This window comes from Mustela putorius, unplaced genomic scaffold (genome assembly GCF_011764305.1).
Source record: "Mustela putorius furo isolate JIRA1106 unplaced genomic scaffold, ASM1176430v1.1 tig00537227_pilon_pilon_pilon, whole genome shotgun sequence".
In the NCBI taxonomy this organism is placed as follows: Eukaryota; Metazoa; Chordata; class Mammalia; order Carnivora; family Mustelidae; genus Mustela; species Mustela putorius.
The window spans coordinates 21,584,057-21,607,131 of record NW_025422368.1 but is presented as its reverse complement, the minus strand read 5'-3'; the positions used below and the strand labels follow the sequence as shown (position 1 = coordinate 21,607,131).

At 40.4% G+C, this 23,075-nt stretch overlaps 1 protein-coding gene across 1 annotated transcript in view; it reads right to left on the bottom strand.

Moving 5' to 3' along the window:
* Nucleotides 1-1,090: 1,090 nt before the first annotated feature.
* The window catches only part of LOC106004062, a 29,989-nt gene continuing 8,004 nt past the window's right edge, over nucleotides 1,091-23,075 (bottom strand). The window contains exons 4-6 of the mRNA XM_045073249.1: nucleotides 9,114-9,148; nucleotides 2,109-2,229; nucleotides 1,091-1,221 (exon numbers count right to left, since the gene is read on the bottom strand). The gene's annotated coding sequence lies outside the window, so the exon portion shown is untranslated. The remainder of the gene's footprint in view (nucleotides 1,222-2,108; nucleotides 2,230-9,113; nucleotides 9,149-23,075) is intronic.

Below are 23,075 nucleotides of genomic sequence, written 5' to 3'. Positions count from 1 at the left end.
GACAAGGCCAAGGGTTTGGAGTGTTCTAGTAACTATGTAAGCCCAGAGTCTATTTTCTTTTTCCAAAGGGAGGGCTCAGATGGCATTTAGTGACTTAGGTGCTCTGTGTATCTGCCTTGTGTATCCTTCCAAAAAAAAAGCCCTTGAGTGGTTCAGGTTTCCAGATTATACACTAGAAAGCCACAGAACACACAGAAGACCTTTTTAAATGGAAGAAGCTATTTCATTCCTCCCAAATGTGCAATCATAAATACTTGAACTAGAGCCCTATTTTGTTTGCAGGGCAAACATGTTTTTATTTCTCCTGCCTGGCAGGTAAAAATTAGTGTTAGCTTTGTGTTACATAAATATTGCACTCACTTTCTTGTCTTTATGTTATACAAAATGGAATCACTTATTCACCATGACTTTCCCCCCATAAAACGACTCATGAAGTAACTAGCACAGAGAGTTGAATAATAAATTAAACACTCAATGTGAAAACCTGGGCATGTTCTGCTTACCTAAATGAACAGATTTGGCTTTGACATATTACAGGAAAAATGCCATGTCTCAAACAAGAGCTTCTGCTCTTGAAAATCAGTGAGCAGGTATGAAACTGTTACAAAGGTAGAATGATCCTGACCGCTATAATATATGCCAGCTCTGAACAGGTCATAAGAGGAAGACAACATTACTGACACCTTTATTAAACCTTTTTCCTTTCTTTGTCCATTCAGAGTCTACCATATCTTGCTGGGACAAAACTGGGCTAAATTTCCTGACACTCAACCAGGTGCTATTTTTTTTCTTTTTAAAATCAGCAATGACCACAGAGTGCTGAGATTTATTCTTTTCACCGATTGGGTCAGAAGGGGCTCACAGGGGCGCCTGGGTGGCTAGTGGTTAAGCGTCTGCCTTCAGCTCAGGTCGTGATCCAACCCCACAGTGGGCTCCCTGCTTGGCGGGAAGCTTGCTTCAACCTCTCCTCCCCATTTGTGTTCCTTCTCTTGTTGCAGCTATCTCTGTCAAATAAATAAATAAATAAATAAATAAATAAATAAATAAAATCTTTAAAAGAAAGAAAGAAAGAAAGAAAGGTGCTCACAGGGCACACACAGATTCCTTGGTGTCTCTGCCAGGACAAGATGAGCTCGAAGTATGTCTGAGGTTCTGCGGACACCTGCAGGTGCCTGCTCACCTACGTTATGCTAAATGCCAAACACAGGTGCGGAGAGGGCACTGTGGAAAAGGAAGAAAAAGAAAGCAAAATACCCTGTGACTTCATCACTGTTTGTGAAAAATCAGTAGTATGTTTTGTTTTATCTTGAAGGGAGCCTCTTTGGGTCAATCTTTGGATAAATTCTTTGCTTCTAAGTGAATCAACTGGGATAGAAACGTTCATTTATTTGAACGAACAGGACAGGATCACAAAGAAACACTGGTGACCCTCTCTATCGTATCTATGGCTTGGGCTTTCTTCCTTTCTTGAAAAACAACCCTCCTGCCCAAAGAGGCCGATTTCCTCAGAGTCTGCTTAGTTGCTTTTAGTGGGAGTGGGGTGGGTAATTTCATTCCTGTAGATTATGCTTAATAAAATCAAATTAAGCCTTTCGTGAGCATTTTCAGCTTCTCGTTTTGCTCATGTTCTCACCATCCTGCCCATCAAGGCCTTCTGACTGCACTTGGCTCGTTCTTCCTCTCTAAGTAAACCCCAAGACCGGCAATGCAGCACAGCCCTACAGAGCAGGGACTCCATACCTGGATTGCCGGGGGCCTTCTCGAAACTGCCTCTTGGACAATTGACTCAACCTCTCTATGACAGTTTCCTTATCTGAGAATTGAGCATACAACAGTACCAGTAAATTGGAAAATACACAGAAGACTGCCTCGCTCCTAGGAGGCATTCTGAAACTTAGTTATCTTATTGACAAAAATATATCAGACACAATAGTAGTTTTCCTTAGTTTCTCAAGGTCTTAAACATTTTTATCAGTTACCTATGGCTGGGAAGCAAATCACTCAGGGTTTAGAGGCCCAGATCGATAAGCATTGATTATCTCATAGTCTCTGTGAGTCAGGAATCTGGGACCTTTACACTAGGTAGTTCTACTTCCAAGACCACTCACCTGATTACTGACAGGCCTCCGTCCCTCTCCACATGGGCCTCTGAATGGGGTTGACTCAGCGTGGCAGTCGCCGTTCCCCAGGGTGAGCAATCCAAGAGAAAGAAAATCCCACACACATATCCTGAGAGGAAGAGAGAGAGGCCAAAAATAGCATTAGTCTTTTAAACCTAATTTTGGAAGTGATGGTCCATCTCTTCCATCTCTATTCATTATCACCAAGTCACTAAATTGAGCCCGCACTTAGGATAAGAGATTACATACAGGCAAGAACCCCTAGGGATGGCTTACCATACCGCCGATTGTGAACGGATTTAGAAAGTGTCCCTAAAATCCACATAAGGCATTCAATAAGCTAATTTGCCAAGACCTGGTTGATGGAGGAGAGAGGATAGCAGAGAACCTGGCCTTTTGCAGACAGGGCTGATGACCACTGTGGGGTACCCACAAAACAGCAGGTCAACTGATCACCCCTGGAGATACAACGTAAACAAATTGGTGTGTATATAATATTAAGCCAACTACACTGAAGTTTTACTCTGTTCTGTTTTGTTTTGATTTTGGGGGGAGGGAGTGGGGCAAAGGGAGCAGAAGAGAGAGAATCCCAAGTAGCCTCCGCACGCAGCATGGAGCCCAACACAGGGCTCAATCTCATACGGTGAGATCAGGACCTGAGCTGAAATCAAAAGTCGGACGCTTAATTGACTGAGCCACCCAGGTGCCCCTGCACTGGAAGTTTTTTTAAAATAAATTTTAAACTTTATAATATCCTCCTGTAAAATTTTCTGCAAGTCCTACCAAAGTCCTACATCTACAAAAAACCCTAATTTTAAAAAATATGGCACTAAATAAAAGCATAAGGGAAAAATATCAAAAACAAATGGTAGAGCTTACATATTTTTCTAACTTACGTGAGTCTCAAAATGGAAAATCCAGACAAGTGGAATGTCTGTGTTGAATCTCACTCACAAGCAGCTCAAAGCTTAAAGTATTTTGTTGACTTTATAAAGCTCCCTCTGGCAGTTTGAAAAGCTGGGGTGGCATTTCTGCTTCAGAGAGTTCTGAGGAGTCGATCTTCCATCAGCTCTTGAATACAGCTGAGGAAAAGGGAGGCATCCAAAACTGATAAAATGGGAGTAGCATGAAAATTTTCTATAAATTTAAAAACAAAGTTTTAAGTAAACGAAAGCATATTATACATGCTCTAATCGCAAATATATGGAGAGAAAAGGCGGAGTAATAAAATTTTGCTTTTTTTCAATTTCTATTATTTCCAAAACAAAACTAAAATTGGTAGTATTATCATTGCTGTTTTACCAATGATGATGCTGAAGCACAGAGAGGTTAAGCAACTTGCCCAGGGTCACACAGCACATAAATAGTATATCTGGGATTTGAAACCGGGCAGTCTAGCTCCAGTGTCAGACCTTTTAGCCTCCCTCCTCTGCTGCCAAGGAAGAGAGTAACAGAAGGAAATGAAATCAGGGAATTCTACATGGAAGAGGTGGCCTTTAAGCTAAGTACTTCCACAAGAACAGAATCCTAAGAGAGTCATTTCTTTTTTCCAAAATGGTGGGGAAATGTCTGCATCAAGAGAAGGCCCACATTAGTGCTTTCTACTGATGCCACTACTGAGAGGGTTTATGGGAAATTTGGGAAGTCGGTGAAGAGCAAGATAACAGATTACAGCTGTTTACCATTATTGTTCTGGACATTATCTTCTTCTGGAAGGCAATCCCAAGGTCTTAATCAATACAAATTCCTATTTGCATTCTCAGTTTCAGGAGATAAGAACTATTTTCATATTATATACACATCTGTGTCAGAAAGTAAGTAGCTAGATTTTTCTGATACCAAACATCCTTTTTGTAATCAAATGCCACACTGTCAAAGAGAACTTTCTGTGATGATGAAATGTTCTGCATTTTGCTCTCTTCAAGACAGTTGCCACCAGCCACATGTGGTCATGAGACCCTTGAACTGTGGATCGTGGGACTGAAGACCTGATTTATTTTATTTTAATTAACTTAAATTTAAATTTCAACAGCCACATATGGGCTGCATAGATAGTAATATGAATTCAAATTCTTCCCAAACCTCTCTGGGGTGGCCTCAGGAAATGGGTGGTGTTATAGACGGGTCTGTTGAGTTCTGAAGAACTACAGCTTTGTGGGCTAATCTAACAGACAGGATTTGTTTTGAGACTGGAAATGGCTTTCCATAGCCATTTCCTTAAGTTCAGGAAATATAAAGTTGGAAGATAACTGAATTCCAACTTCCGAGCTTTCTAGAGTGAATTTTATTTATTTATTTGTTTTATTAACACATAATGTATTATTTGCCCCAGGGGTACAGGTCTGTGATTCATCAGTCTTACACAATTCACAGCACTCACCATAGCACATACCTCCCCAATGTCCATAACCCCACCACCCCATCCCTACCCCCCACTCCCCAGTAGCCCTCAGTTTGTTTCGTGAGATTACGAGTCTCTTATGTTTGTCTCCCTCCCCATCCCATCTTGTTTCATTTCTACAGCGAATTTTAACTGTCCATTGACACTGAAAGTCTAACGTGGAAAAGCTCTATTGAGGGGCGCCTGGGTGGCTCAGTTGATTAAGTATCTGACTCTTGATTTTGTCTCAGGTCATAATCTCAGGGTCCTAAGATCAAGTCCCAGGTCAGGCCCAATACTCACTGAGGAGTCTGCTTGAGATTCTCAGCCTTCCTCTCCCTCTGCCCCTCCCACTATTCTCTCTCTCTCAAATAAATAAAATTATACACACACACACACACACACGTATGATTATATAATTATAAATATCATATATAGTTTTTTTTTAAAGCTCTGTTTACGAGCACACGGGTGGCTCAGTTGGTTAAGTAGCTGCTTTCACCTTGGGTCATGATCCCAGGCTCCTGGGATGGAGCCCCATTTGGGGCTTCCTGCTCAGCGAGGAGCCTGCTTCTTCCTCTCCCTTTGCCCCTCTGTGCTCCCCACATGTGCTCTCTCTCTCTCAAATAAATGAATCAACCTTAAAAAAAAGAAAAAATCTCTATTTAAAGCGCGTGTGTGTGTGCGTGTGCATGCACACACACGCACACACACACACGTAGTTTAATAAACAATTTTTTGAAATGCGATAGCCATGTAAAATAGAGGACAAGTTGTACCTTAATTTTGAACTTTGGAGTTTGGAGGTGTTCACTCTTGTGAAAAATGCATCATTTAAAGGTAACACGCTTGGTTCTGAGTGATCAGTCCACAGCTCAGGATCCATCTGTGCTTGAAGCTGTCCTACTCGTGCAGGAACCACACGCAGGTGTGAGCATCTAGCTCCACTGTGCCTTTCTGAAGAGTCGTGTCTGTGCATTTACATATGGAAACACTGATTTTATTATAAATTACTTTCCCTTTGGCTTTTCCTTTATCATGTGTGTTTGTTTAAATTACGTGTGTAGGGGGCGCCTGGGTGGCTCAGTGGGTTAAAGCCTCTGCTTTCGGCTCGGGTCGTGATCCCAGGGTCCTGGGATCAGGCCCCGCATCGGGCTCTCTGCTCGGCAGGGAGCCTGCTTCCTCCTCCCTCTCTGCCTACTTGTGATCTCTGTCTGTCAAATAAATAAATAAAATAATTTTAAAAAACTGCTTTAAAAAAAAAATTACGTGTGTAGGTAGATCACCTCCTGCAAGGGTTTCATTTTAGGACAGTAAAGGGAGCATCATAAAATATTTGCAATAAAAAGGATACCCAAGTCCCAGAGCCTTTGCGCTGGCGTGTGCTGGCCTGCTGCTGGTTTTGGTGGTTCTCGTGTCAACACTTCAAACACGCTGTCATCTTTGGAAACCCTTGCTGTCGGGCGGGCACAGCCTCCTTGGGAGTTTTCATTCACATGGAGCTGTTGGTCAGTTTAGACCCTCTGTTTCTGCTCAGGGTACAAACCCTTGGGATGTGTGGGCATTTTGTAATGATTCATGTATTCCCCACGACCCCCTAACTTTTCTGAAGGTCATGTAGCCAGAGGAGATAATAAATTTCATTGCCCACATTCAAGAACATATTTATGATCCAATTAGTCCAGGATTCATCTGAGGTGACAATGTTTAAGTTTTAATAACATATTCCTAAAACTCATGTATTCTATGAGCTCGAAGTTTGATAAACACTGGTCTATCCAAATTTGACTGTAATCTTGATCACTGTTAGTAAGAGAGATCTACATAATAGAGACCAGATAAATCTGTGAAGAAAAATAACTATGATTTGATTTTTGTTTATTATATCCCAATCAACAGTCACATCATTTTAAACTATTTCTCTCTTTCTTCCTCCTTCCTTCTCTTCCTCCTCTCTTTCTCTCTCCTTCCTTCTCCTCTGCCTCTTCCCCTCACCCTCCTCCACCTCCGCTCCTCCTCTTTCTCCTCCTCCTCCTTCTTCCTCCTCCTCCTCCTTCCTCTTATTATTTTGATCTTTGTCAGAATGGATATTTTCCTTCTTTCCTTTCCCAGAGTCCAGTTTGTAGTTGGGGTTCTGCATGCCATCTTCCACTGACTACAAAATACTTCGGTCTCTCCTATACTTCTTTGAATCAGCTTTATTCTCATGTTGGCTCCCTCATTCATGAATTAAATCAGTTTTTTGACTCATGCTTATTCTATATTTGTGCAGGAGTCATGTTATTAGCGTTTATTAGCAATCTATACTTGGAAAGTTTGGGAGGTCACGGAGACGTCCAAGTGGAGTCACTTGCTGGGACTAACTGAACTGCCTTAGAATTGCACCACATGGGTTGTTTAAACGCAGTCATGTGTCAGTGGAATTTTCCTCTGCTGACTCTCTTCCTGTTTCCTTTTCTTCTTTTCATTCCGTATATTTGTTTTTTGTTTCTTTTCTTGGCCAAATCTGTTAATCTGTCCACATCTTCTCTAACTGGCATTTGAGGCCATTTCTCTTCATTGCTGGGTCCAGGAACTAGTGGGTAAAGGACAAGTGTATGCTGGAAAATTTTTAACAATTGGTTCTTGGAGGTGGCATATGCTGATTTTCCAGTGTCTACTGATTTCTGTGGTACAAATACTTCCAATATGGCCAATGATAAGCTAGCAATGTGATGTCACCGAACACCAAGTTTCCTAAGCACAATCTTGTAAGCCAGTGCAGCCAGTTGCAGTACAAAGCTGGTCATACTACTGAGTATATTCCCAAGTCATTAGAAAATAGTGGTTGGGCTACCTTCTAGCCTACAATATGGTCCAGAAAGTAGTGCGTAATGGACTTCAAAGCTGGTCAAGAGAGCACCCTGTGTATATGTGAGTCTGTGACACACATGGCTGATGATTTACTCCTCATTATTGGCAGTAATTATTGTAACGAGAGTCTGGTTTTATCACCTGCTCCTTTGGTAATCTCTCTCATGAAGATGAGGATCAATTTTCTGTTGGGTGAAATGCGACAGACAGAGAATAGGGTCTGTTAGCCTGCTTTGTTTCTCTGTTCATCTATTTGTGGGCACAAATCAATTAAGAAAGTATTTTACATCCACTGGGAAGGAGAATAGCTCTTTGAGATCTAACCAGGAAGTTTTGTGTTTCTGTGTTGGCTTTTCACTTCTACCTGTGAATGAGAACTGAAAGTACAAATTCTCAGATGCCTGTATGTCTATCATTGAGAATAGTCTACCTCTTTTTGATGAAAGCTAAAATATTAATAAATTTGAGTATAAAGCATTAATAAATTAGAATATATGTCTTTAAAAATAGGACCTGGAGCAATTTCTTAAAAGATTCAATCTGCCAAAACTCAATTAGAAGAAATAATGATATGAACAGGCCTATATCTATTTTTTGAAAACTGAACAAATAATTAATAACCTTCCTACATCCAGATGGGTTCACTGGTAAATTCTAAAAAACATTTAAGGAATAAATTATACTAATTTCCTACAATCTCTTTTGGAGGATAGAAACAGAGGGAGTACTTCCTAACTCGTTCTATAAGGCCAGAATTACCCTACTACCAAAACCAAAGACATTACAAGAAAACTGCAAACCAATATCTCTTATGAAATAGATGCAAAAATCCTCAAAAAAATCAAATCAAATCCCAGAAAAGCCTAAAAAGAATTATATGCCACAACCAAGTGGTATTTATCCCAAGTATGTCAGGCTGGTACAATATTTGAAAATCAATTGATATAACCCATCATATTGACAGATGAAACAAGAAAAACCACATGATCATGTCAATAGAAGTATGAAAAATATTTGACAAAATCCAATTCCCATTCATAATAATAATAAAATCCTCTCAGGAAACTAGGAATAGAGGAGAACTTTCTCACCTTGATAAAGATTATCCTACAGATAATATTATAGTTAATGGTGAGAAACTTAAAGACTTCTCACCAAAATCAGGTACGAAGCAAGGATGTTGTCTCTTGCTATTCCTTTTCAACATTGTACTGGAAGATCTTGATAATACAGTAAGAAAAGAAAAAAAGTTATACAGATTGAGAAAGAAGATAAAATCATCTTTGTTCACAGATGACATGATCATTTATGCAGAAAATCCAAAAGCATCTATAAAAAAAAGTCCTGAAACTAAGTGATTATAAGCAAAGCTTCAGGATACAAGATTAATATTAAAAAGTCAATTGCTTTGAACCAATGTATACCAGCAATGAACAAGTGGAATTTGAAATTTTAAAATGTAATGCCATTTATATTAGCAGTCCAAAATGAAGTACTAAGGTATAAAATTAACAAAATATATACGAGATCTACCTAAGGAAAACTACAAAATTCTGATGAATAAAATTAAAGAACTAAAAGCAGCGGTCCCCTCATTCCACAGGAAATGCATTCCAAGGCCGCCCAGTGGATGTCTCAGACCACAGATAGAACCAAGCCCTACATATACTACATTTTTATTATATGATTATAACAATATGATGTAATAAAAGTTATGTGAATGTATACTCTCTCAAAATACCTTATTGTATTTTACTCACCTTTCTTCTTGTGATGACGTCAGATGATAACATGCCTATATGATGAGATAAGATGAATATGAGACATTGTAATGTAACATTAGGCCTCTGTTAACCTTGTTTTATTTTTTAAACTTTTTTTATTATGTTCAATTAGCCAACATATAGTACATAATTAGTTTTTGATGTTATTAACCTTGTTTTAATCAAAATTTTAGAGGTGTAGTAGCTCTGGGAGATGAGAAAGTCTAGTTCAGTTGTGTCAAAGGGCAGTATGCATATAATGGCTCAGGCACTTACTAAAATGCAAAAGTTGTAGCCTTACCCCTACACTTCCCTCCTAGCAGTTCTGACTCAGCAGATCTGGGATGCAGCCTGGGGTAAGCATCTTTATAAAGAGTCAAGGGTATAACTGTGTAAATGAATGGATTCCTTAAGAGTAAAAATAAAGATTATCCAGATCTTAGGGTGTTAGTCCTCATTTGAAGACCTAAGGAAATGACAAGATCTTAGAAGGAGACAAACTTATGAACCATATTAGGAGGTCTTCAGGTGTTTTGAAATGAAGGGTCTGAGCAGGTGGTAAATGATAGTGTTGAGAAGCCATATAGGAGAGTGACTTGGACCTAACTTGATTTAGGATTACCAGTAAACTGGTTTGACTAAAGCAGAGAATATTTGGGCAGGGGTGACTTAGTGAAAAGTTATTTTAGGTAATAGAAAACATCCTACAGAATAAAAAAACAAAACAAACATTAGATAGGAGAAATTGAAGGCAATAACAATAGCTAATGTTTACTGAACACTTACTATGTGCTGGGAACATTCTAATTACTTTACATGTATTAGCTCTTTTGGTCCTCATGACAGCTGTAGGGTTCTTAATCCCCATTTCACAGGTAAAGAAAATAAGATCAAGACAGGTTTAATATGTCCAGATGTCACACAGACACCAGTTAATGTCCAGCCAAGAGATGAAGGTTCGAAGTAAGGCATTCTAATGAGTGTTAAAAGCAAAAGACAAATTTGAGAAAAATTTAAGAAAAAAGAAAAAAATATATAGAAATTAAAAATGATGAAATTGGTGGAGAGTGAAGGAAAGATAGAATCTGAAGTTGACTGGCAATTGTTTGGGCTAATAGTTAAAGAGTACTGTTACTAAGAAAGATAGGAAATTCAAGGAGTTTATGAAGCATGCAACATATGGTAGGCCTGTTTGGGTGTGTGTTTGTTTGTTGAGAAAAGGATTTGAGAGTAAATATAAGTTAATTATACATAAGATAAAAATTTCCTACTGAGTTGGAAATGCCTCTGGATCAAACACATGGGAATGTACATGAGAAATATGAGTAAAGTGTTCTTGAAGCAAGTGGCACTGCAGTATAGGTGTTGAAGGTAAGGAATGCTTTCAGTGGTAGTAATAAAATACCTGACCAATAGGGACAAGACAGTAAAGACACTGAATTATATCATAAAACATAAGTTTTGAAGGTGGGTGATTCTGGATTTGGCAAGGGGGCTCAACAGCCCAGGCTCTCTCTCTGCTTTGCCATTTTCGATATAACTGGTTTTTGATCTTGGGTTTGTCACTCACGGTTGCAGGATGGCTGTTGGCAGATCCCTGAAACATACATCTATAAACAAAATTTAAAATTGGAGAAGGGAATGGAACGAGCCTGCTCTCCTTGCCTGATTTTTTTGTTGTTTTCTGATTAGAAGGTGCAATCATTCTTAGAAGCATTTAGATATGTCCCCTTAGGTCTTATTGATTAGAACTTGATTCCTTGGTCCTCCCTAGCTCAAGAGAGTATGGGAAAACAGGTATATTGAAAAGTAAAATGAGATTGTCATTGCTGCTTTAGATTAGTAATTATTCATCCCCCAGGACTAAGCATATCTGTGCCCCCACCCTAGGAAAAAAATCATGGTTTTGTTAGAAGAAGAAAGTTGGGGGAGGGAAGGGGAAGAAGGTCTTTGGGTAGTTAACTAACACTATCAGCTGAAGAGGAGCTGAACTCACCTATGGAGAGCATTTAAAATAAATGGGAAAAAAGTTGAGGACAAAGGGTGAAATCCTGAGGTAGAACAATATCTAAAGAGTTATTAAGAGGTAGAAGAGGACACAATGGGATTGAAAAGACATAATGTGAAAATGTCTACTCTCATTTGAGAACCAAGGGTCTCTACAACAAGTCTTTAGGAAAGTCTGTAAGAGGACAATAGTAGATGAACTGGATCTTGAAGATTAGATATCATTGAGGCAAGCAAGCTCGGGGAAAAGAAATTCCAAGTAGTGTTATGTAAAAGCAATGATGGAAGATTTCTGGTGTGTGTAGGCACACAATATGCGCTCCAGTCCGGTTCATGTGAAGGCAAATGAGTGCAAGTCACATTCTTTTTTTTTTTTTTTAAGATTTTATTTATGTATTTATTTGACAGAGAGAGAGATCACAAGTAGGCAAAGAGGCAGGCAGGGTGAGGGGGAAGCAGGCTCCCCACTGAGCAGAGAGCCTGATGAGGGACTCAGTCCCAGGACCGTGAGACCATGATCTGAACCAAAGGCAGAGGCTTAACTTACTGAGCCACCCAGACACCCCAACATTCTTTTGAATAGGGGGAAAATCAATCAGAATTGAGGGCTAGGAAGATTACTAATCACTTGTGTTGGGTGGATTGGGGCGAGGAAAAATTGAAGGCTGTTGGAAAGGCATAAGAGTAATTCAGGGGGAGGCATAACAAAATGACTAAAGTAGGGCACGAGAGCGGGGACAGAATGGGAAGACTAGGAGAGCATGTGGGTATAGAACTGAGAAATCTTGGTGATAGTTGGGTGTGGGAGGCTCATAGCTTTCTCTCCTACTTTAAATGCTATTCATGAAGACATGAACTGTATGAAAGTTTGGAGCCTGGATGATTGGGAGGATATTGATGGCATCAGCAGAAATAAGGAAGACAAGAGGATGAGCAGGCTGAAGAGGGAAGATTATGTGCTTGAACTTGGACCAGTTGGGCTTGAAGTAACAGTGATGAACCAGATATGGGTCTTTGGAAATAAAGTTCTGGAGATCAGGACAAACATTAGAATTAGAGGCTTAGTTTTGTAAAATCATCAGACTAGATGTGACAGTTGAAATCACCTAGGGACAGAGCATAAATCAAGGAGATTTCAAGTCAGATACAGGTGGGATCACTATCTTGCCTAGAGCTAGAAGGCATGAGAAAAAAAAGAAAAAAGAGTTGGGATTATAATAAAGGAAAAAGGACCTGCTAGACAGACTGGAGAAATTCAGAATAGCACAGTATCATGGAAGGAAAGGTTTCAAGGAGAGAGTGGCCAGAGTTATGAGTTAGTTTGGAAGGTACCCTGAGAAGCTATAGAGAACTAGCGGGAAGATTTACAACATCCTTTCAACAGAGATGAAAACTAACTTCTTTTTAAAGGATCTGGAAGAGGTGTGCCTTCTGATTCAGTTGGTAGAGCATGCAACTCTCAATCTTGGGGTTGTAAGTTTGAGCCCAACATTGGGTATAAGTATTATTTTTAAAAAGTATTATAAAAAAATAAAAATCTTTAGAAAAACAATCTGGAAGAAAGGTTCCATAAATTCTCCTGAGATTTTTTTTTTGTTTTTAATTTTTCAATTTTAAATAAACTCAGTGCCACATGTGGGGTTTGAACTCATAATTACAAGGTCAAGAGTCATACACTCCACCCAGTAAGCCAGCTAGGCACCCCAGAATTTTTTCTTGGTTAATAAGTGATGTGGTTTCAATATTCTAGAGTATCTTTTGTTGTATCTTCATTTTACACCCTTATTACTCACAGAAAATGAACAGCTGATACTTATTTGATGGTGCCTGGGGTTGAAGGATTTATAGGAGATACATGGGGTGTATAAGGACGCCTCTAATGCTGGGCACTATACATGTATTAGCTCGTGTCTCTTAAAACATACTTCCAAATTAGCTATTCCCTTCCTTATATTAATGATTTAAAAAAATCTGCATTTCAGAGAGATTTTTTTTTATACAGTTTGTTTTTATTTTTTATAAACATATATTTTTATCCCCAGGGGTACAGGTCTGTGAATCACCAGGTTTACACACTTCACAGCACTCACCAAAGCACATACCCTCCCCAATGTCCATAATCCCACCCCCTTCTCCCAAACCCCCTCCCCCCAGCAACCCTCAGTTTGTTTTGTGAGATTAACAGTCACTTATGGTTTGTCTCCCTCCCAATCCCATCTTCTTTCATTTATTCTTCTCCTACCCACTTAAGCCCCCATGTTGCATCACCACTTCCTCATATCAGGGAGATCATATGATAGTTGTCTTTCTCTGCTTGACTTATTTCGCTAAGCATGATACGCTCTAGTTCCATCCATGTTGTCGCAAATGGCAAGATTTCATTTCTTTTGATGGCTGCATAGTATTCCATTGTGTATATATACCACATCTTCTTGATCCATTCATCTGTTGATGGACATCTAGGTTCTTTCCATAGTTTGGCTATTGTGGACATTGCTGCTATAAACATTCGGGTGCACGTGCCCCTTTGGATCACTACGTTTGTATCTTTAGGGTAAATACCCAATAGTGCAATTGCTGGGTCATAGGGCAGTTCTATTTTCAACATTTTGAGGAACCTCCATGCTGTTTTCCAGAGTGGCTGCACCAGCTTGCATTCCCACCAACAGTGTAGGAGGGTTCCCCTTTCGCTGCATCCTCGCCAGCATCTGTCATTTCCTGACTTGTTGATTTTAGCCATTCTGACTGGTGTGAGGTGATATCTCATTGTGGTTTTGATTTGTATTTCCCTGATGCCCAGTGATATGGAGCACTTTTTCATGTGTCTGTTGGCCATCTGGATGTCGTCTTTGCAGAAATGTCTGTTCATGTCCTCTGCCCATTTCTTGATTGGATTATTTGTTCTTTGGGTGTTGAGTTTGCTAAGTTCTTTATAGATTCTGGACACTAGTCCTTTATCTGATATGTCGTTTGCAAGTATCTTCTCCCATTCTGTCAGTTGTCTTTTGATTTTATTAACTGTTTCCTTTGCTGTGCAAAAGCTTTTGATCTTGATGAAATCCCAATAGTTCATTTTTTCCCTTGCTTCCCTTGCGTTTTGCGTTGTTCCTAGGAAGATGTTGCTGCGGCAGAGGTCGAAGAGGTTGCTGCCTGTGTTCTCCTTAAGGATTTTGATGGATTCCTTTCGCACATTGAGGTCCTTCATCCATTTTGAGTCTATTTTTGTGTGTGGTGTAAGGAAGTGGTCCAATTTCATTTTTCTGCATGTGGCTGTCCAATTTTCCCAGCACCATTTATTGAAGAGGCTGTCTTTTTTCCATTGGACATTCTTTCCTGCTTTGTCGAAGATTAGTTGACCATAGAGTTGAGGGTCTATTTCTGGGCTCTCTATTCTGTTCCATTGATCTATGGGTCTGTTTTTGTGCCAGTACCATGCTGTCTTGATGATGACAGCTTTGTAATAGAGCTTGAAGTCCGGGATTGTGATGCCACCAACGTTGGCTTTCTTTTTCAATATCCCTTTGGCTATTCTAGGTCTTTTCGGGTTCCATATAAATTGTAGCATTATTTGTTCCATTTCTTTGAAAAAGATGGATGGTACTTTGATAGGAATTGCATTAAATGTTTAGATTGCTTTAGGTAGCATAGACATTTTCACAATATTTATTCTTCCAATCCAGGAGCATGGAACATTTTTCCATTTCTTTGTGTCTTCCTCAATTTCTTTCATGAGTACTTTATAGTTTTCTGAGTATAGATTCTGTGTCTCCTTGGTTAGGTTTATTCCTAGGTATCTTATGGTTTTGGATGCAATTGTAAATGGGATTGACTCCTTAATTTCCCTTTCTTCTGTCTTGCTGTTGGTGTAGAAAAATGCAACTGATTTCTGTGTATTGATTTTTATATCCTGACACTTTACTGAATTCCTGTATAAGTTCTAGCAGTTTTGGAGTGGAGTCTTTTGGGTTTTCCACATATAGTATCCTATCATCTGCGAAGAGTGATAATTTGACTTCTTCTTTGCCGATTTGGAAGCCTTTAATTTCCTTTTGTTGTCTGATTGCTGAGGCTAGGACCTCTAGTACTATGTTGAATAGCAGTGGTGATAATGGACATCCCTGCCATGTTCCTGACCTTAGCGGAAAAGCTTTCAGTTTTTCTCCATTGAGAATGATATTTGCGGTGGGTTTTTCATAGATGGCTTTGATGATATTGAGGTATGTGCCCTCTATCCCTACACTTTGAAGAGTTTTGATCAGGAAGGGATGCTGTACTTTATCAAATGCTTTTTCAGCATCTATTGAGAGTATCATATGGTTCTTGTTCTTTCTTTTATTGATGTGTTGTATCACATTGACTGATTTGCGGATGTTGAACCAACCTTGCAGCCCTGGAATAAATCCCACTTGGTCGTGGTGAATAATCTTTTTAATGTACTGTTGAATCCTATTGGCTAGTATTTTGTTGAGTATTTTCACATCTGTGTTCATCAAGGATATTGGTCTATAGCTCTCTTTTTTGGTGGGATCCTTGTCTGGTTTTGGGATCAAGGTGATGCTGGCCTCATAAAATGAGTTTGGAAAGATGGCGGAGAAGTAGCAAGGTGAAACTACTTCAGCTAGCCGGAGATCAGCTAGATAGCTTATCTAAAGATTGCAAACACCTGAAAATCCATCGGCAGATCGAAGAGAAGAAGAACAGCAATTCCGGAAACAGAAAAACAACCACTTTCTGAAAGGTAGGACCCGCGGAGAAGTGAATCCAAAGCGACGGGAGGATAGACCCCGGGGGGAGGGGCCGGATCCCAGCAAGCGGCGGAGCAACCGCACACAAAATCAGGACTTTTAAAAGTCTGTTCCGCTGAGGGACATCGCACCAGAGGCTACCCGGGGCAAAGCCCACACGGGGTCAGCGTGGCCTCAGGTCCTGCAGGGTCACAGAAGGATCGGGGGTGTCTGAGTGTCGCAGAGCTTGCGGGTATTGGAACGGGAAAGCCGGCTACAGAGACAGAGCCGACAGTAAGCTCGCAGCTCAGGGTGACCTTGAACGGGTCGCAGGCTCGGTGAGCTCAGAGTGCGGCCGGAGGTCAGGCAGACGGGAGTAGCTGGGCGCTGTTCTCTGAGGGCGCAATGAGGAGTGCGGCCCTGGGCTCTCGGCTCCTCCGGGCCGGAGACCAGGAGGCCGCCATTTGTATTCCCGTCCTCCGGAACTCTACGGAAAGCGCTCAGGGAACAAAAGCTCCTGAAAGCAAACCCGAGCGGATTACTCACCCCGGCCCCGGGTAAGGGCGGTGTAATTCCGCCTGGGGCAGACACTTGAGAATCACTACAACAGGCCCCTCCCCCAGAAGATCAACAAGAAATCCAGCCGAGACCAAGTTCACCTACCAAGGAGTGCTGTTTCGATACCAAGGAGAGCAGCAGAATTCCAGAGGAGGAGACAGCCAAGCACGGAACTCATGGCTTTTTCCCTGTGATTTTTTTAGTCTTGCAGTTAATTTAATTTTTTTCTTTTTCATTTTTTGTTTTTTGTTTTTTTTTCTCGCCTTCGGGTAAATTTTTTTTAACTGTTACCTTTTTCTTTTTTAACGATTTTTTACTAGTTTATCTAATTTATATATTTTTTCTTTTTTATATTTTTCTTAGGTGTTTTCTTTTTTTTTAATTCTTTTTTTTTTCTTTTTTCTTTTTTTTTTCTTTCTTCCTTTTTGAACCTTTTTTTTTTTTTAATATTTTATTTATTTATTTGAGAGAGAGACAGTGAGAGAGAGCATGAGCGAGGAGAAGGTCAGAGAGAGAAGCAGACTCCCCATGGAGCTGGGAGCCTGATGCGGGACTCGATCCCAGGAATCCAGGATCATGACCTGAGCAGAAGGCAGTCGTCCAACCAACTGAGCCACCCAGGCGTCCCTTGAACCTTTTTTTATCCCCTTTCTCCCCCCTCACGATTTTGGATCTCTTCTAATTTGGTTAAAGCATATTTTCCTGAGGTTGTTGCCACCCTTTTAGTATTTTAATTGCCCCTACATATACTCTTCTCTGGACAAAATGACAAGATGGAAAAATTCAATACAAAAAAAAGAACAAGAGGCAGTACTGAAGGCTAGGGACCTAATCAATACAGACATTGGTAATATGTCAGATCTAGATTTCAGAATGACAATTCTCAAGGTTCTAGCCGGGCTTGAAAAAGGCATGGAAGATATTAGAGAAACCCTCTCGAGAGATATAAAAGCCCTTTCTGGAGAAATAAAAGAACTAAAATCTAACCAAGTTGAAATCAAAAAAGCTATTAATGAGGTGCAATCAAAAATGGAGGCTCTCACTGCTAGGATAAATGAGGCAGACGAAAGAATTAGTGATATAGAAGACCAAATGACAGAGAATAAAGAAGCTGAGCAAAAAAGGGACAAACAGCTACTGGACCACGAGGGGAGAATTCGAGAGATAAGTGACACCATAAGACGAAACAACATTAGAATAATTGGGATTTCAGAAGAAGAAGAAAGAGAGAGGGGAGCAGAAGGTATACTGGAGAGAATTATTGGGGAGAATTTCCCCAATATGGCAAAGGGAACGAGTATCAAAATTCAGGAGGTTCAGAGAACGCCCCTCAAAATCAATAAGAATAGGCCCACACCCCGTCACCTAATAGTAAAATTTACAAGTCTCAGTGACAAAGAGAAAATCCTGAAAGCAGCCCGGGAAAAGAAGTCTGTAACATACAATGGTAAAAATATTAGATTGGCAGCTGACTTATCCACAGAGACCTGGCAGGCCAGAAAGAGCTGGCATGATATTTTCAGAGCACTAAACGAGAAAAACATGCAGCCAAGAATACTATATCCAGCTAGGCTATCATTGAAAATAGAAGGAGAGATTAAAAGCTTCCAGGACAAACAAAAACTGAAAGAATTTGAAAACACCAAACCAGCTCTACAGGAAATCTTGAAAGGGATCCTCTAAGCAAAGAGAAAGCCTACAAGTGGTAGATCAGAAAGGAACAGAGACCATATACAGTAACAGTCACCATACAGGTAATACAATGGCCCTAAATTCATATCTCTCAATAGTTACCCTGAATGTTAATGGGCTAAATGCCCCTGTCAAAAGACACAGGGTATCAGAATGGATAAAAAAACAAAACCCATCTATATGTTGCCTACAAGAAACTCATTTTAAGCCCGAAGACACCTCCAGATTTAAAGTGAGGGGGTGGAAAAGAATTTACCATGCTAATGGACATCAGAAGAAAGCAGGAGTGGCAATCCTTATATCAGATCAATTAGATTTTAAGCCAAAGACTATAATGAGAGATGAGGAAGGACACTATATCATGCTCAAAGGGTCTGTCCAACAAGAAGATTTAACAATTTTAAATATCTATGCCCCCAATGTGGGAGCAGCCAACTATATAAACCAATTAATAACAAAATCAAAGAAACACATCAACAATAATACAATAATAGTAGAGGACTTTAACACTCCCCTCACTGAAATGGACAGATCATCCAAGCAAAAGATCAGCAAGGAAATAAAGGCCTTAAAGGACACACTGGACCAGATGGACATCACAGATATATTCAGAACATTTCATCCCAAAGCAACAGAATACACATTCTTCTCTAGTGCACATGGAACATTCTCCAGAATAGATCACATCCTCGGTCCTAAATCAGGACTCAACTGGTATCAAAAGATTGGGATCATTCCCTGCATATTTTCAGACCACAATGCTCTAAAGCTAGAACTCAACCACAAAAGGAAGTTTGAAAAGAACCCAAATACATGGAGACTAAACAGCATCCTTCTAAAGAATGAATGGGTCAACCGGGAAATTAAAGAATTGAAAAAAATCATGGAAACAAATGATAATGAAAATACAACGGTTCAAAATCTGTGGGACACAACAAAGGCAGTCCTGAGAGGAAAATATATAGCGGTACAAGCCTTTCTCAAGAAACATTTCAGAGAGATTAAATAACTTGCTAAAGCTTGTATATTACAAATCAGTGCAACTGGAGATACAAATACATGTCTGAATGTAAACCCGTGTTTTCCCCTCATCTATGTCATCTGATTGAAGATCATTTATTAAATAGCCCCTTGATCTTCTCTTAACTTAGTTTGGAGATTGCTGTAGGACTGGACTTGGGTCTGATTTGAAGAAAAATCAAACTAAAAACAATGTGTGAAAGAGTTGTAAACATTAATCTTTTTTTCCTCTTTAGCCAGAAATAGTTTACCCAAAGATTATTAAGTTACTTAGTGGCAGTTACTTAGTGGCAATGACTACTTCTTCCATGGTCAGTGGGAAGTCTTTGGGTTTTTACCTTTTCCCTCCTGGGTTACCACCACTCCTGGGCATAAGGAATCATCCAACTTGATTTTCTCCTATTTTTGATGAGGTAGCCCACTCTCTCTGATATAGTAAGTCTAATTTTACATGGGGATTAAGTACTAGAATATATATATATATATATATATATATATATATATATATATTCTATAGAATATATAAAATACATGTGTACATTTATTTCATGTGCATATGAAATATAAAAAAGATAAAACTTTGCAATATTTTTCATTTTGAGAAATAAAGAGAGGAATGATTTTTGTCCCCCTAAATTTGTAAAGTAGAATTTTACACTTTCTGACAGAAAGCATCATTACGTTCTGTTCATTCTTTTTCCCAAGTCCAAGGAACTAAGAACATTTGTGTTTCCCTTCCTCTAGATAAGATTTAATAAGATTCAGGGGCGCCTGGGTTGCTCAGTGGGTTAAAGCCTCTGCCTTCGGCTCAGGTCATGATCCCAGGGTCCTGGGATCGAGCCCCGCATCAGGCTCTCTGCTCAGCAGGGAGCCTGCTTCCTCCTCTCTCTCTGCCTGCCTCTCTTCCTACTTGTGATCTCTGTCAAATAAATAAATAAAATCTTTAAAAAAAAAAGATTTAATAAGATTCAGAAGAGAAATTATGCAAGTAGTTGTTATAGAATTTTCATAATGATTACAACAGACCTTGTTCATAACAATGATGACAAAATGGAGCTCTGGGGCTTTGAAGTCCATTTCAAAGTTAGTGTCTCTGGGGACTGTTAAAATTCTGTCTTCCTCAAGTGCAGTTCCAGGCACTGCCTACTGGTAGAGAAATGGAATACTTCAAGTTTTGAGAATTCAGCTGCCTTTAATATCTTTTAACTGTGACTTTCTTGAAGTGTAGTACTGCTGGCAGGTTACCAATCTTGGCTGAGGGGCACCTGGGAGGCTCAGTCGGTTGGGCATCTGCTTTGGGCTCGGGTCATGATCTCAAAGTCCTGGGATGGAGCCCTGCATGGAGCTCTCTGCTCAGTAGGGAGTTTGCTTCTCTTCTCCCTCTCCTGTTCATGCTTGCTCACTCTCTCTCTCTCTCTCTCTTCCTCCTTCTCTTTTGCTCTCAAATAAATAATTTTAAAAAACCAAAAAGAACCCCCCAAAATTTTGGTTGATGATGACCTTCTTCATTTGGGGGAAAAAAAAAAAAAAGCATTTTTGGTGTCTCAGAGGGAGGCTTTAGGAGTTTACATGTATCAGTGAGGGAGAATGTGGGACCCTGCTCTCAGCATGGGAGAGCAGACATAGCCAGATCATTCTTATATCTTTCTGTGGATGTTAAGTCCCTAATTCCTCTTTCACTTTAAGTTTCTCTTAAAGCTCCTTATATCCCCTTTCTCCCTCTGTTGCTAACATTGAGTAAGGGACAGGCAGAGCTAGGTAGGGAGAGGCAGGTAGGGGTCTACATGATCAGGCTCACAGAATCTCAGAAATGCTGAGGCCTAATGAAACCAGAGATAAAGGAACATAACCAGACCACCTGGTTTGTTTTATTAAATATCAGAGGTAAGATATTCGAAGGTGAAGTAATCATGGTGCTATCAGTGGGGACACCAAGATCTAAGTTCCCTGGTCAATTTTCTATAAAAGCCTCACCATAAAATCCCTCTGTGGCAACCCACTTGTGACCGTTCTCCCTCTAGAAAACTGTCTTTCCGTTCTCACTCTCCCTTAATAAACTAACACTTCACCCTTTTCTGTCTGTGAGATTCATTTTTCAGCCTCACAAGACAAGAATCCTGCAATATTTCTGGTTCATCCCACTTCATCCATTGGAAGATGAGGAATGTGGCCTCTGTCCTTATGTCCTGAGAGACTTATCTCCCTTGTTTAGTCCTCCTCTCTGATAAAACACAGAGCACCTCTTGGCCATGTAAGAGCGACCTGCTTGGCCACTGGTCTTAAAGACTCAACATGGCAACTCAAGTAACAGGCTTCTGGGAACTACTCGGTCAAATCCCCCTTCCTTGTGGGAAGGGGGTGTTGGCCCCATCCTAAGCAGCTCACTTATTCTCTGATCTTGTACTTTTTTTCTCAAATGGTTTCTCCTTTTCTCTGGGGATTCTGTGTTTGTACTTGGGCCTCATCTACTGATGGGTCATCAAGTATATAGGAGAAAAGAGACTTTGGGGATTTACTGCCAAAAATAAGCCAAACATTTAATAGGGCTTTTGCTTACCAGAGCCTTGGTGTGAACAAAATGAATGAGGGGTCCCTATGAGAACTCCCACCAGTTTGCACCCCTGACTATGGTTGAACTACCTAGCATATTTCACTCAGTGCTAGTCCAGAGGAAGGGGGGGTCCTGGGTGCAGGTCATGTGGCTATTCCTGCCAGGCAGACTTTCCAGCGTCCTGGGGGTGTTAAGCCACTCTCTCACTGTAGGTCAGATCACCAAAGGACGCCTTGGCTAAGGGACAGAGAGCTGATGTGCAGGGATGCCTTCATAGTCACCGCTCTATGACAGGTGCGGGGTAGTACCAGAATCGTGAGATGGGAAAGAGGTATTCCTTCACGTGGACTCCTCTGGACTCTGTACAGCAAAATTGGGTATTTTTCCCTTGTAAAAATTTTCTGTCGTCTTCCATGGGTTAAAAATGGCCAGGTTCTTCAAGGCAAAGTAAAATAAGGCGTGACCTTGGTGGCACGACCTCCAAGGCAGGTCTCTTCTTCAGTTTCTAAGGACTCTCCCTTTGGGATGCCTTTTAATCCACTGGAAACAATTTGGATTGCAAAATTTAGCAGAAGACTGCGCTCTGGTAGCACTATGTGGCCTCAGTGGGATCTATCAGTTAGATCTCTTCTGCAGAAAACAGGGTTTTACATCAGGACTCCAGCCTAAAGACCTCTTGCAGAGTATGTCTGCCCAAATGTGTCTGGCTAAAAATGGCCTTCTGACATATTAGGTGATAATTGCCCAAATAGGCTCCTCAGAATAAACCCAGATTGCTGCAGGAAACACAGGCCCTCCCTAACTAAGGGGGCACTGACTCTCTCCTCCTCACTGTTCCTCCTAAAGGATGTGAGGGTTTCTCCCTCATTCATTTCCTGGGTTAGTGGCTATAATTGGAACCAACTGTCTCTGATTAGTCTACCTCAGGATGGAGATGTTACAGAATATTCCCAGGCAGCTGCCAAAATTCCCTTTCTGTTGGGGCATGTTTTCTGTTTTCTCCGGCTGGACACAGACTGCCTAATTCCACCTGTTGTTGGAAAAACAAACCAACAAAAATCTGTGTCTGCTCATTTGTCTGCGGTGACAGGCTTTTGGGACCAGGAACAAACATTCTCTCTCCGCCTTCCAGCAGCCCTCTGCCTCTTCTGCCTTCCCCTCCCCATTTCCGCAACACCCTGGATGCACCTGCCTAGACCACCCACCTCAGACTCCCCCACGAGGGGGTCTCAGGTAAAAATGAACAATGGGAAACAAAATGACTTTTAACAAAGGATCCAGGTGGAATATAATTTGGTATTTAAGCTAACTTAAGTTCATTGGTTTAATGAAGATAGATATGTCTTTAAAGTTATCAGTATTAAATGTGGAACTTTTATTCTACCAAGATTTACTGAAGGTCAAATA